The following is a 14,552-nucleotide window of genomic DNA, read 5'->3' on the forward strand; positions in this document are numbered from 1 at the left end:
GAGGAGAGAGGAGGTATATTTATTGTAGATGAGGTATGAGGAGAGAGGAGGTATATTTATTGTAGATGAGGTATGAGGTCTGAGGAGAGAGGAGGTATATTTATTGTAGATGAGGTATGAGGAGAGAGGAGGTATATTTATTGTAGATGAGGTATGAGGAGAGAGGAGGTATATTTATTGTAGATGAGGTATGAGGATAGAGGAGGTATATTTATTGTAGATGAGGTATGAGGTCTGAGGAGAGAGTAGGTATATTTATTGTAGATGAGGTATGAGGAGAGAGGAGGTATATTTATTGTAGATGAGGTATGAGGAGAGAGGAGGTATATTTATTGTAGATGAGGTATGGGCTATGAGGTATGAGGAGAGAGGAGGTATATTTATTGTAGATGAGGTATGAGGAGAGAGGAGGTATATTTATTGTAGATGAGGTATGAGGAGAGAGGAGGTATATTTATTGTAGATGAGGTATGAGGTCTGAGGAGAGAGGAGGTATATTTATTGTAGATGAGGTATGAGGTCTGAGGAGAGAGGAGGTATATTTATTGTAGATGAGGTATGAGGAGAGAGGAGGTATATTTATTGTAGATGAGGTATGAGGTCTGAGGAGAGAGGAGGTATATTTATTGTAGATGAGGTATGAGGAGAGAGGAGGTATATTTATTGTAGATGAGGTATGAGGAGAGAGGAGGTATATTTATTGTAGATGAGGTATGAGGAGAGAGGAGGTATATTTATTGTAGATGAGGTATGAGGAGAGAGGAGGTATATTTATTGTAGATGAGGTATGAGGTCTGAGGAGAGAGGAGGTATATTTATTGTAGATGAGGTATGAGGAGAGAGGAGGTATATTTATTGTAGATGAGGTATGAGGAGAGAGGAGGTATATTTATTGTAGATGAGGTATGAGGAGAGAGGAGGTATATTTATTGTAGAGATGAGGTATGAGGTCTGAGGTATGAGAGAGGAGGTATATTTATTGTAGATGAGGTATGAGGAGAGAGGAGGTATATTTATTGTAGATGAGGTATGAGGAGAGAGGAGGTATATTTATTGTAGATGAGGTATGAGGAGAGAGGAGGTATATTTATTGTAGATGAGGTATGGGCTATGAGGTATGAGGAGAGAGGAGGTATATTTATTGTAGATGAGGTATGGGCTATGAGGTATGAGGAGAGAGGAGGTATATTTATTGTAGATGAGGTCTGAGGAGAGAGGAGGTATATTTATTGTAGATGAGGTATGAGGAGAGAGGAGGTATATTTATTGTAGATGAGGTCTGAGGAGAGAGGAGGTATATTTATTGTAGATGAGGTCTGAGGAGAGAGGAGGTATATTTATTGTAGATGAGGTATGAGGAGAGAGGAGGTATATTTATTGTAGATGAGGTATGAGGAGAGAGGAGGTATATTTATTGTAGATGAGGTATGAGGAGAGAGGAGGTATATTTATTGTAGATGAGGTATGAGGAGAGAGGAGGTATATTTATTGTAGATAAGGTATGAGGTCTGAGGAGAGAGGAGGTATATTTATTGTAGATGAGGTATGAGGAGAGAGGAGGTATATTTATTGTAGATGAGGTATGAGGTCTGAGGAGAGAGGAGGTATATTTATTGTAGATGAGGTATGAGGAGAGAGGAGGTATATTTATTGTAGATGAGGTATGAGGAGAGAGGAGGTATATTTATTGTAGATGAGGTATGAGGAGAGAGGAGGTATATTTATTGTAGATGAGGTCTGAGGAGAGAGGAGGTATATTTATTGTAGATGAGGTATGAGGAGAGAGGAGGTATATTTATTGTAGATGAGGTCTGAGGAGAGAGGAGGTATATTTATTGTAGATGAGGTATGAGGAGAGAGGAGGTATATTTATTGTAGATGAGGTCTGAGGAGAGAGGAGGTATATTTATTGTAGATGAGGTATGAGGAGAGAGGAGGTATATTTATTGTAGATGAGGTATGAGGAGAGAGGAGGTATATTTATTGTAGATGAGGTATGAGGAGAGAGGAGGTATATTTATTGTAGATGAGGTCTGAGGAGAGAGGAGGTATATTTATTGTAGATGAGGTATGAGGAGAGAGGAGGTATATTTATTGTAGATGAGGTATGAGGAGAGAGGAGGTATATTTATTGTAGATGAGGTCTGAGGAGAGAGGAGGTATATTTATTGTAGATGAGGTATGAGGGAGAGGAGGTATATTTATTGTAGATGAGGTATGAGGAGAGAGGAGGTATATTTATTGTAGATGAGGTCTGAGGAGAGAGGAGGTATATTTATTGTACATGAGGTATGAGGAGAGAGGAGGTATATTTATTGTAGATGAGGTCTGAGGAGAGAGGAGGTATATTTATTGTAGATGAGGTCTGAGGAGAGAGGAGGTATATTTATTGTAGATGAGGTATGAGGAGAGAGGAGGTATATTTATTGTAGATGAGGTATGAGGAGAGAGGAGGTATATTTATTGTAGATGAGGTATGAGGAGAGAGGAGGTATATTTATTGTAGATGAGGTATGAGGAGAGAGGAGTATATTTATGTAGATATTATGAGGTAGATAAGGTAGATGAGGTCTGAGGAGAGAGGAGGTATATTTATTGTAGATGAGGTAGGTGAGGAGAGAGGAGGTATATTTATTGTAGATGAGGTATGAGGTCTGAGGAGAGAGGAGGTATATTTATTGTAGATGAGGTATGAGGAGAGAGGAGGTATATTTATTGTAGATGAGGTATGAGGAGAGAGGAGGTATATTTATTGTAGATGAGATGAGGAGAGAGGAGGTATATTTATTGTAGATGAGGTATGAGGAGAGAGGAGGTATATTTATTGTAGATGAGGTCTGAGGAGAGAGGAGGTATATTTATTGTAGATGAGGTATGAGGAGAGAGGAGGTATATTTATTGTAGATGAGGTCTGAGGAGAGAGGAGGTATATTTATTGTAGATGAGGTATGAGGAGAGAGGAGGTATATTTATTGTAGATGAGGTATGAGGAGAGAGGAGGTATATTTATTGTAGATGAGGTATGAGGAGAGAGGAGGTATATTTATTGTAGATGAGGTATGAGGAGAGAGGAGGTATATTTATTGTAGATGAGGTATGAGGAGGAGGTATATTTATTGTAGATGAGGAGAGGGAGGTATATTTATTGTAGATGAGGTATGAGGAGAGATGTATATTTATTGTAGATGAGGTATGAGAGAGGAGGTATATTTATTGTAGATGAGGTATGAGGAGAGAGGAGGTATATTTATTGTAGATGAGGTATGAGGAGAGAGGAGGTATATTTATTGTAGATGAGGTATGAGGAGAGAGAGGAGGTATATTTATTGTAGATGAGGTATGAGGAGAGAGAGGAGGTATATTTATTGTAGATGAGGTATGAGGAGAGAGGAGGTATATTTATTGTAGATGAGGTGCTGATATATTGAGGTAGATGAGGTAGAGGAGAGGAGGTATATTTATTGTAGATAGGTATGAGGTATGAGGAGGAGAGAGGAGGTATATTTATTGTAGATGAGGTATGAGGAGAGAGGAGGTATATTTATTGTAGATGAGGTATGAGGAGAGAGGAGGTATATTTATTGTAGATGAGGTATGAGGAGAGAGGAGGTATATTTATTGTAGATGAGGTATGAGAGAGAGGAGGTATATTTTTAGGTATGTAGATGAGGAGGTATATTTATTGTAGATGAGGTATGGGCTGAGGTATGAGGAGAGAGGAGGTATATTTATTGTAGATGAGGTATGGGCTATGAGGTATGAGGAGAGAGGAGGTATATTTATTGTAGATGAGGTCTGAGGAGAGAGGAGGTATATTTATTGTAGATGAGGTATGAGGAGAGAGGAGGTATATTTATTGTAGATGAGGTCTGAGGAGAGAGGAGGTATATTTATTGTAGATGAGGTCTGAGGAGAGAGGAGGTATATTTATTGTAGATGAGGTATGAGGAGAGAGGAGGTATATTTATTGTAGATGAGGTATGAGGAGAGAGGAGGTATATTTTTTGTAGATGAGGTATGAGGAGAGAGGAGGTATATTTATTGTAGATGAGGTATGAGGAGAGAGGAGGTATATTTATTGTAGATAAGGTATGAGGTCTGAGGAGAGAGGAGGTATATTTATTGTAGATGAGGTATGAGGAGAGAGGAGGTATATTTATTGTAGATGAGGTATGAGGTCTGAGGAGAGAGGAGGTATATTTATTGTAGATGAGGTATGAGGAGAGAGGAGGTATATTTATTGTAGATGAGGTATGAGGAGAGAGGAGGTATATTTATTGTAGATGAGGTATGAGGAGAGAGGAGGTATATTTATTGTAGATGAGGTATGAGGAGAGAGGAGGTATATTTATTGTAGATGAGGTCTGAGGAGAGAGGAGGTATATTTATTGTAGATGAGGTATGAGGAGAGAGGAGGTATATTTATTGTAGATGATGAGGTCTGAGAGAGGAGGTATATTTATTGTAGATGAGGTATGAGGAGAGAGGAGGTATATTTATTGTAGATGAGGTCTGAGGAGAGAGGAGGTATATTTATTGTAGATGAGGTATGAGGAGAGAGGAGGTATATTTATTGTAGATGAGGTATGAGGAGAGAGGAGGTATATTTATTGTAGATGAGGTATGAGGAGAGAGGAGGTATATTTATTGTAGATGAGGTCTGAGGAGAGAGGAGGTATATTTATTGTAGATGAGGTATGAGGAGAGAGAGGTATATTTATTGTAGATGAGGTATGAGGAGAGAGGAGGTATATTTATTGTAGATGAGGTCTGAGGAGAGAGGAGGTATATTTATTGTAGATTAGGTATGAGGAGAGAGGAGGTATATTTATTGTAGATGAGGTCTGAGGAGAGAGGAGGTATATTTATTGTAGATGAGGTCTGAGGAGAGAGGAGGTATATTTATTGTAGATGAGGTATGAGGAGAGAGGAGGTATATTTATTGTAGATGAGGTATGAGGAGAGAGGAGGTATATTTATTGTAGATGAGGTATGAGGAGAGAGGAGGTATATTTATTGTAGATGAGGTATGAGGTATGAGGAGAGAGGAGGTATATTTATTGTAGATGAGGTATGAGGAGAGAGGAGGTATATTTATTGTAGATGAGGTATGAGGAGAGAGGAGGTATATTTATTGTAGATGAGGTATGAGGAGAGAGGAGGTATATTTATTGTAGATGAGGTATGAGGAGAGAGGAGGTATATTTATTGTAGATGAGGTATGAGGAGAGAGGAGGTATATTTATTGTAGATGAGGTATGAGGAGAGAGGATATTTATTTAGATGAGGTAGATGAGGTATGAGGAGAGAGGAGGTATATTTATTGTAGATAAGGTATGAGGTATGAGGAGAGAGGAGGTATATTTATTGTAGATGAGGTATGAGGAGAGAGGAGGTATATTTATTGTAGATGAGGTATGAGGAGAGAGGAGGTATATTTATTGTAGATGAGGTATGAGGAGAGAGGAGGTATATTTATTGTAGATAAGGTATGAGGTATGAGGAGAGAGGAGGTATATTTATTGTAGATGAGGTATGAGGAGAGAGGAGGTATATTTATTTAGATAGATGAGGTATGAGGAGAGAGGAGGTATATTTATTGTAGATGAGGTATGAGGAGAGAGGAGGTATATTTATTGTAGATGAGGTATGAGGAGAGAGGAGGTATATTTATTGTAGATGAGGTATGAGGAGAGAGGAGGTATATTTATTTAGATAAGGTATGAGGTATGAGGAGAGAGGAGGTATATTTATTGTAGATGAGGTATGAGGAGAGAGGAGGTATATTTATTGTAGATGAGGTATGAGGAGAGAGGAGGTATATTTATTGTAGATGAGGTATGAGGAGAGAGGAGGTATATTTATTGTAGATAAGGTATGAGGTATGAGGAGAGAGGAGGTATATTTATTGTAGATGAGGTATGAGGAGAGAGGAGGTATATTTATTGTAGATGAGGTATGAGGAGAGAGGAGGTATATTTATTGTAGATGAGGTATGAGGAGAGAGGAGGTATATTTATTGTAGATGAGGTATGAGGAGAGAGGAGGTATATTTATTGTAGATGAGGTATGAGGAGAGAGGAGGTATATTTATTGTAGATGAGGTATGAGGAGAGAGGAGGTATATTTATTGTATATAAGGTATGAGGAGATAGGAGGTTTATTTATTGTATATGAGGTATGGGCTATGAGGTCTGAGAGAGAGGAGGTATATTTATTGTAGATGAGGTATGGGCTATGAGGTCTGAGGAGAGAGGAGGTATATTTATTGTAGATAAGGTATGGGCTATGAGGTATGAGGAGAGAGGAGGTATATTTATTGTAGATGAGGTATGGGTATGAGGTATGAGGAGAGATGAGGTATATTTATTTATATGTAGATGAGGTCTGAGGAGAGAGGAGGTATATTTATTGTAGATGAGGTATGGGCTATGAGGTATGAGGAGAGAGGAGGTATATTTATTGTAGATGAGGTCTGAGGAGAGAGAGGTATATTTATTGTAGATGAGGTATGAGGAGAGAGGAGGTATATTTATTGTAGATGAGGTATGAGGAGAGAGGAGGTATATTTATTGTAGATGAGGTATGAGGAGAGAGGAGGTATATTTATTGTAGATGAGGTATGAGGAGAGAGGAGGTATATTTATTGTAGATGAGGTATGGGCTATGAGGTATGAGGAGAGAGGAGGTATATTTATTGTAGATGAGGTATGGGCTATGAGGTATGAGGAGAGAGGAGGTATATTTATTGTATATGAGGTATGGGCTATGAGGTCTGAGGAGAGAGGAGGTATATTTATTGTAGATAAGGTATGAGGTATGAGGGAGAGAGGAGGTATATTTATTGTAGATAAGGTATGAGGTATGAGGAGAGAGGAGGTATATTTATTGTAGATAAGGTATGAGGTATGAGGAGAGAGGAGGTATATTTATTGTAGATGAGGTATGGGCTATGAGGTATGAGGAGAGAGGAGGTATATTTATTGTATATAAGGTATGGGCTATGAGGTCTGAGGAGAGAGGAGGTATATTTATTGTAGATAAGGTATGAGGTATGAGGAGAGAGGAGGTATATTTATTGTAGATAAGGTATGGGCTATGAGGTATGAGGAGAGAGGAGGTATATTTATTGTAGATGAGGTATGGGCTATGAGGTCTGAGGAGAGAGGAGGTATATTTATTGTAGATAAGGTATGAGGTATGAGGAGAGAGGAGGTATATTTATTGTAGATGAGGTATGAGGAGAGAGGAGGTATATTTATTGTAGATAAGGTATGGGCTATGAGGTCTGAGGAGAGAGGAGGTATATTTATTGTAGATGAGGTATGGGCTATGAGGTCTGAGGAGAGAGGAGGTATATTTATTGTAGATAAGGTATGGGCTATGAGGTCTGAGGAGAGAGGAGGTATATTTATTGTAGATGAGGTATGGGCTATGAGGTATGAGGAGAGAGGAGGTATATTTATTGTAGATGAGGTATGGGCTATGAGGTCTGAGGAGAGAGGAGGTATATTTATTGTAGATAAGGTATGAGGTATGAGGAGAGAGGAGGTATATTTATTGTAGATAAGGTATGAGGTCTGAGGAGAGAGGAGGTATATTTATTGTAGATAAGGTATGAGGTCTGAGGAGAGAGGAGGTATATTTATTGTAGATGAGGTATGAGGTATGAGGAGAGAGGAGGTATATTTATTGTATATAAGGTATGGGCTATGAGGTCTGAGGAGAGAGGAGGTATATTTATTGTAGATAAGGTATGAGGTATGAGGAGAGAGGAGGTATATTTATTGTAGATAAGGTATGGGCTATGAGGTCTGAGGAGAGAGGAGGTATATTTATTGTAGATGAGGTATGGGCTATGAGGTCTGAGGAGAGAGGAGGTATATTTATTGTAGATAAGGTATGGGCTATGAGGTATGAGGAGAGAGGAGGTATATTTATTGTAGATGAGGTATGGGCTATGAGGTCTGAGGAGAGAGGAGGTATATTTATTGTAGATGAGGTATGGGCTATGAGGTCTGAGGAGAGAGGAGGTATATTTATTGTAGATGAGGTATGGGCTATGAGGTCTGAGGAGAGAGGAGGTATATTTATTGTAGATAAGGTATGGGCTATGAGGTCTGAGGAGAGAGGAGGTATATTTATTGTAGATGAGGTATGGGCTATGAGGTCTGAGGAGAGAGGAGGTATATTTATTGTAGATAAGGTATGGGCTATGAGGTATGAGGAGAGAGGAGGTATATTTATTGTATATGAGGTATGGGCTATGAGGTCTGAGGAGAGAGGAGGTATATTTATTGTAGATAAGGTATGAGGTCTGAGGAGAGAGGAGGTATATTTATTGTAGATAAGGTATGAGGTATGAGGAGAGAGGAGCTGGAAGCATCTGGAAACAAGGATTGTATTGTTCTAACAGAGGAAAGACAGAGAGCCTGGGGGGTCATGACCCCAACACACACACACACACACACACACACACACACACACACACACACACACACACACACACACACACACACACACACACACACACACACACACACACACACACACACACACACACACACACACACACACACACACACACACACACACACACACAGTTCCAGTCCAGTTCTGCTTATGCAACATGTTAATTGTCTGTCTGATACAGTCTCAGTAGGTGTTCTTGGTTAAAGGAAAGATTTACAGCTTTCAATGAAAACAACTGGACTAAATCTATTCAATGACATGTAACTTTCTGTAACAGTAACAGTCTGATGAAATGGATCTAGTCTTCTTGGGCTCTGGAAGTCAACAATTACAGAATGCACAACATGTCTGGTGTGTTCAAGTGTGTGTGTGTGTGTGTGTGTGTGTGTGTGTGTGTGTGTGTGTGTGTGTGTGTGTGTGTGTGTGTGTGTGTGTGTGTGTGTGTGTGTGTGTGTGTGTGTGTGTGTGTGTGTGTGTGTGTGTGTGTGTGTGTGTTGACTGCGTAAGGAAGACCCATTAGTACTCTGTCTGCTGTGTCTGGAACCTGTAGTCACCTGTCTGTCTCTCTGTTACACCAACAACTACACTCAGAGAGGAACCTGTCTGTCTCTCTATTACACCAACAACTACACTCAGAGAGGAACCTGTCTGTCTCTCTATTACACCAACAACTACACTCAGAGAGGAACCTGTCTGTCTCTCTATTACACCAACAACTACACTCAGAGAGGAACCTGTCTGTCTCTCTATTACACCAACAACTACACTCAGAGAGGAACCTGTCTGTCTCTCTATTACACCAACAACTACACTCAGAGAGGAACCTGTCTGTCTCTCTATTACACCAACAACTACACTCAGAGAGGAACCTGTCTGTCTCTCTATTACACCAACAACTACACTCAGAGAGGAACCTGTCTGTCTCTGTTACACCAACAACTACACTCAGAGAGGAACCTGTCTGTCTCTATTACACCAACAACTACACTCAGAGAGGAACCTGTCTGTCTCTCTATTACACCAACAACTACACTCAGAGAGGAACCTGTCTGTCTCTATTACACCAACAACTACACTCAGAGAGGAACCTGTCTGTCTCTCTATTACACCAACAACTACACTCAGAGAGGAACCTGTCTGTCTCTCTATTACACCAACAACTACACTCAGAGAGGAACCTGTCTGTCTCTCTATTACACCAACAACTACACTCAGAGAGGAACCTGTCTGTCTCTCTATTACACCAACAACTACACTCAGAGAGGAACCTGTCTGTCTCTATTACACCAACAACTACACTCAGAGAGGAACCTGTCTGTCTCTATTACACCAACAACTACACTCAGAGAGGAACCTGTCTGTCTCTCTATTACACCAACAACTACACTCAGAGAGGAACCTGTCTGTCTCTATTACACCAACAACTACACTCAGAGAGGAACCTGTCTGTCTCTGTTACACCAACAACTACACTCAGAGAGGAACCTGTCTGTCTCTGTTACACCAACAACTACACTCAGAGAGGAACCTGTCTGTCTCTGTTACACCAACAACTACACTCAGAGAGGAACCTGTCTGTCTCTATTACACCAACAACTACACTCAGAGAGGAACCTGTCTGTCTCTGTTACACCAACAACTACACTCAGAGAGGAACCTGTCTGTCTCTATTACACCAACAAATAGTCTCAGGAAGGAACCTAATATAACCCAACGTAACCTCAGAAAGTACAACTCCACTCTGCACACACAGCTAACTATAGTCCAGTCCTGATCTCTAACCATCCCTCCCTCCTTCCTTCTGGGAAGTGGAAAGTGATGAGAGAGAAGTAGGAAAAGATTGCAGTGTGCTTTCCTGAGGGCCAACTAACTTCCTCGTGATCCAAACACACACACACACACACACACACACACACACACACACACACACACACACACACACACACATGCATCGTATCAATCAAATGAAAGCAGACGAGAGAGAGAATCCAACAACATCCCATTATGTAAAATGAGACTCCTCCATTAGCTAATGAAGAATGAAGGATTCTGGGAATGCAACAGGTCTGGGAATGAAGGGTTCTGGGAATGCAACAGGTCTGGGAATGAAGGGTTCTGGGAATGCACCGGTTCTGGGCTTGCAACAGGTCTGGGAATGAAGGGTTCTGGGAATGCAACAGGTCTGGGAATGAAAGGGTTCTGGGCTTGCAACAGGTCTGGGCTTGCAACAGGTCTGGGAATGAAGGGTTCTGGGCTTGCAACAGGTCTGGGCTTACAACAGGTCTGGGCTTGCAACAGGTCTGGGCTTGCAACAGGTCTGGGCTTGCAACAGGTCTGGGCTTGCAACAGGTCTGGGCTTGCAACAGGTCTGGGCTTGCAACAGGTCTGGGCTTGCAACAGGTCTGGGCTTGCAACAGGTCTGGGCTTGCAACAGGTCTGGGCTTGCAACAGGTCTGGGCTTGCAACAGGTCTGGGCTTGCAACAGGTCTGGGCTTGCAACAGGTCTGGGCTTGCAACAGGTCTGGGCTTGCAACAGGTCTGCAACAGGTCTGGGCTTGCAACAGGTCTGGGCTTGCAACAGGTCTGGGCTTGGTGTGGGTGATGCTGGGCTTGCAACAGGTCTGGGCTTGCAACAGGTCTGGGAATGAGGGTTCTGGGCTTGCAACAGGTCTGGGCTTGCAACAGGTCTGGGAATGAAGGGTTCTGGGCTTGCAACAGGTCTGGGCTTGGTGTGGGTGATGCTGGGCTTACAACAGGTCTGGGCTTGCAACAGGTCTGGGCTTGCAACAGGTCTGGGCTTGCAACAGGTCTGGGCTTACAACAGGTCTGGGCTTGCAACAGGTCTGGGCTTACAACAGGTCTGGGCTTGCAACAGGTCTGGGCTTACAACAGGTCTGGGCTTACAACAGGTCTGGTCTTGCAACAGGTCTGGGCATGAAGGGTTCTGGGAATGCAACAGGTCTGGGCTTACAACAGGTCTGGGCTTGCAACAGGTCTGGGCTTACAACAGGTCTGGGCTTACAACAGGTCTGGTCTTGCAACAGGTCTGGGCATGAAGGGTTCTGGGCTTGCAACAGGTCTGGGCTTACAACAGGTCTGGGCTTGCAACAGGTCTGGGCTTTACAACAGGTCTGGGCTTGCAACAGGTCTGGGCTTGCAACAGGTCTGGGCTTGCAACAGGTCTGGGCTTGCAACAGGTCTGGGCTTGCAACAGGTCTGGGCTTGCAACAGGTCTGGGCTTGGTGTGGGTGATGCAACAGGTCTGGGCTTGGTGTGGGTGATGCAACAGGTCTGGGCTTGGTGTGGGTGATGCTGGGCTTGGTGTGGGTCTGGGCTTGGTGGGTCTGGGCTTGGTGTGGGTCTGGGCTTGGTGTGGGTCTGGGCTTGGTGTGGGTCTGGGCTTGGTGTGGGTCTGGGCTTGGTGTGGGTGATGCTGGGCTTGCAACAGGTCTGGGCTTGGTGTGGGTGATGCTGGGCTTGCAACAGGTCTGGGCTTGCAACAGGTCTGGGCTTGCAACAGGTCTGGGCTTGGTGTGGGTGATGCTGGGCTTGCAACAGGTCTGGGCTTGGTGTGGGTGATGCTGGGCTTGCAACAGGTCTGGGCTTGGTGTGGGTGATGCTGGGCTTGCAACAGGTCTGGGCTTGGTGTGGGTGATGCTGGGCTTGCAACAGGTCTGGGCTTACAACAGGTCTGGGCTTGCAACAGGTCTGGGCTTACAACAGGTCTGGGCTTATGCAGGTCTGGGCTTACAACAGGTCTGGGCTTACAACAGGTCTGGGTGATGCTGGGCAGGTCTGGGCTTACAACAGGTCTGGGCTGGGTGTGGGTGATGCTGGGCTTGGTGTGGGTGATGCTGGGCTTGGTGTGGGTGATGCTGGGCTTGGTGTGGGGTCTGGGCTTGGTGTGGGTGATGCTGGGCTTGGTGTGGGTGATGCTGGGCTTGGTGTGGGTGATGCTGGGCTTGGGTGGGTCTGGGCTTGGTGTGGGTGATGCTGGGCTTGGTGTGGGTGATGCTGGGCTTGGTGTGGGTGATGCTGGGCTTGGTGTGGGTCTGGGCTTGGTGTGGGTCTGGGCTTGGTGTGGGTGATGCTGGGCTTGGTGTGGGTGATGCTGGGCTTGGTGTGGGTGATGCTGGGCTTGGTGTGGGTCTGGTCTTGGTGTGGGTCTGGGCTTGGTGTGGGTGATGCTGGGCTTGGTGTGGGTGATGCTGGGCTTGGTGTGGGTGATGCTGGGCTTGGTGTGGGTGATGCTGGGCTTGGTGTGGGTGATGCTGGGCTTGGTGTGGGTCTGGGCTTGAGATAGTGGGTGATATCTGGGCTTGGTGTGGGTCTGGGCTTGGTGTGGGTGATGCTGGGCTTGGTGTGGGTGATGCTGGGCTTGGTGTGGGTGATGCTGGGCTTGGTGTGGGTGATGCTGGGCTTGGTGTGGGTGATGCTGGGCTTGGTGTGGGTGATGCTGGGCTTGGTGTGGGTGATGCTGGGCTTGGTGTGGGTGATGCTGGGCTTGGTGTGGGTGATGCTGGGCTTGGTGTGGGTGATGCTGGGCTTGGTGTGGGTGATGCTGGGCTTGGTGTGGGTGATGCTGGGCTTGGTGTGGGTGATGCTGGGCTTGGTGTGGGTGATGCTGGGCTTGGTGTGGGTGATGCTGGGATAGAAGCAGAGATGTGGGTGATGCTGGGCTTGGTGTGGGTGATGCTGGGCTTGAGTGTGGGTGATGCTGGGCTTACCGTGTGAGGTGATGCTGGGCTTGGTGTGGGTGATGCTGGGCCGTTGATACATCTGATTTTATCCACATGCTTTGCTGGTGGTTTCTGTTTGTGTCAGAGATAAACATCAACTATCTCTTCTGTCTGAGATAGAAGCAGAGATAAACATCAACTATCTCTACTGTCTGAGATAGAAGCAGAGATAAACATCAACTATCTCTTCCGTCTGAGATAGAAGCAGAGATAAACATCAACTATCTCTTCCGTCTGAGATAGAAGCAGAGATAAACATCAACTATCTCAAACTGTAGAGATAGAAGCAGAGATAAACACACCTCTATCTCAAACTGTAGAGATAGAAGCAGAGATAAACACACCTCTATCTCAAACTGTAGAGATAGAAGCAGAGATAAACATCAACTATCTCTTCCGTCTGAGATAGAAGCAGAGATAAACATCAACTATCTCTTCCGTCTGAGATAGAAGCAGAGATAAACATCAACTATCTCTTCCGTCTGAGATAGAAGCAGAGATAAACATCAAACCGTCTGAGATAGAAGCAGAGATAAACATCAACTATCTCTACCGTCTGAGATAGAAGCAGAGATAAACATCAACTATCTCTACCGTCTGAGATAGAAGCAGAGATAAACATCAACTATCTCTTCCGTCTGAGATAGAAGCAGAGATAAACATCAACTATCTCTAACTGTAGAGATAGAAGCAGAGATAAACATCAACTATCTCTACCGTCTGAGATAGAAGCAGAGATAAACATCAACTATCTCTTCCGTCAGAGATAGAAGCAGAGATAAACATCAACTATCTCTTCTGTCTGAGATAGAAGCAGAGATAAACATCAACTATCTCTACCGTCTGAGATAGAAGCAGAGATAAACATCAACTATCTCTTCCGTCTGAGATAGAAGCAGAGATAAACATCAACTATCTCTACCGTCTGAGATAGAAGCAGAGATAAACATCAACTATCTCTTCCGTCTGAGATAGAAGCAGAGATAAACATCAACTATCTCTACCGTCTGAGATAGAAGCAGAGATAAACATCAACTATCTCTACCGTCTGAGATAGAAGCAGAGATAAACATCAACTATCTCTACCGTCTGAGATAGAAGCAGAGATAAACATCAACTATCTCTACCGTCTGAGATAGAAGCAGAGATAAACATCAACTATCTCAGACGGTAGAGATAGAAGCACCGATAAACATCAACTATCTCAGACGGTAGAGATAAACATCAACTATCTCTACCGTCTGAGATAGAAGCAGAGATAAACATCAACTATCTCTTCCGTCTGAGATAGAAGCAGAGATAAACATCAACTATCTCAAACCGTCTGAGATAGAAGCAGAG

The 14,552-nt window shown here is 43.4% G+C and overlaps 1 long non-coding RNA gene across 3 annotated transcripts; it reads left to right on the plus strand.

Annotated features, from left to right (window-relative positions):
* The first annotated feature begins 278 nt into the window (after positions 1 to 278).
* LOC127923032 (uncharacterized) lies at positions 279 to 7,508 on the plus strand. 3 transcript variants are annotated; one of them, XR_008113077.1, is made up of 3 exons: positions 279 to 343; positions 7,273 to 7,323; positions 7,375 to 7,508. It is a non-coding gene; the product is annotated as an uncharacterized LOC127923032 (long non-coding RNA). The 3 variants fall into 3 exon arrangements; XR_008113078.1 differs by lacking the exon at positions 279 to 343 and adding an exon at positions 1,037 to 1,101; XR_008113076.1 differs by lacking the exon at positions 279 to 343 and adding an exon at positions 6,593 to 6,657.
* The last annotated feature ends 7,044 nt before the right edge of the window (positions 7,509 to 14,552 follow it).

The sequence above is a fragment of the Oncorhynchus keta genome, unplaced genomic scaffold, assembly GCF_023373465.1.
Source record: "Oncorhynchus keta strain PuntledgeMale-10-30-2019 unplaced genomic scaffold, Oket_V2 Un_contig_28023_pilon_pilon, whole genome shotgun sequence".
NCBI classification, from domain to species: domain Eukaryota; kingdom Metazoa; phylum Chordata; class Actinopteri; order Salmoniformes; family Salmonidae; genus Oncorhynchus; species Oncorhynchus keta.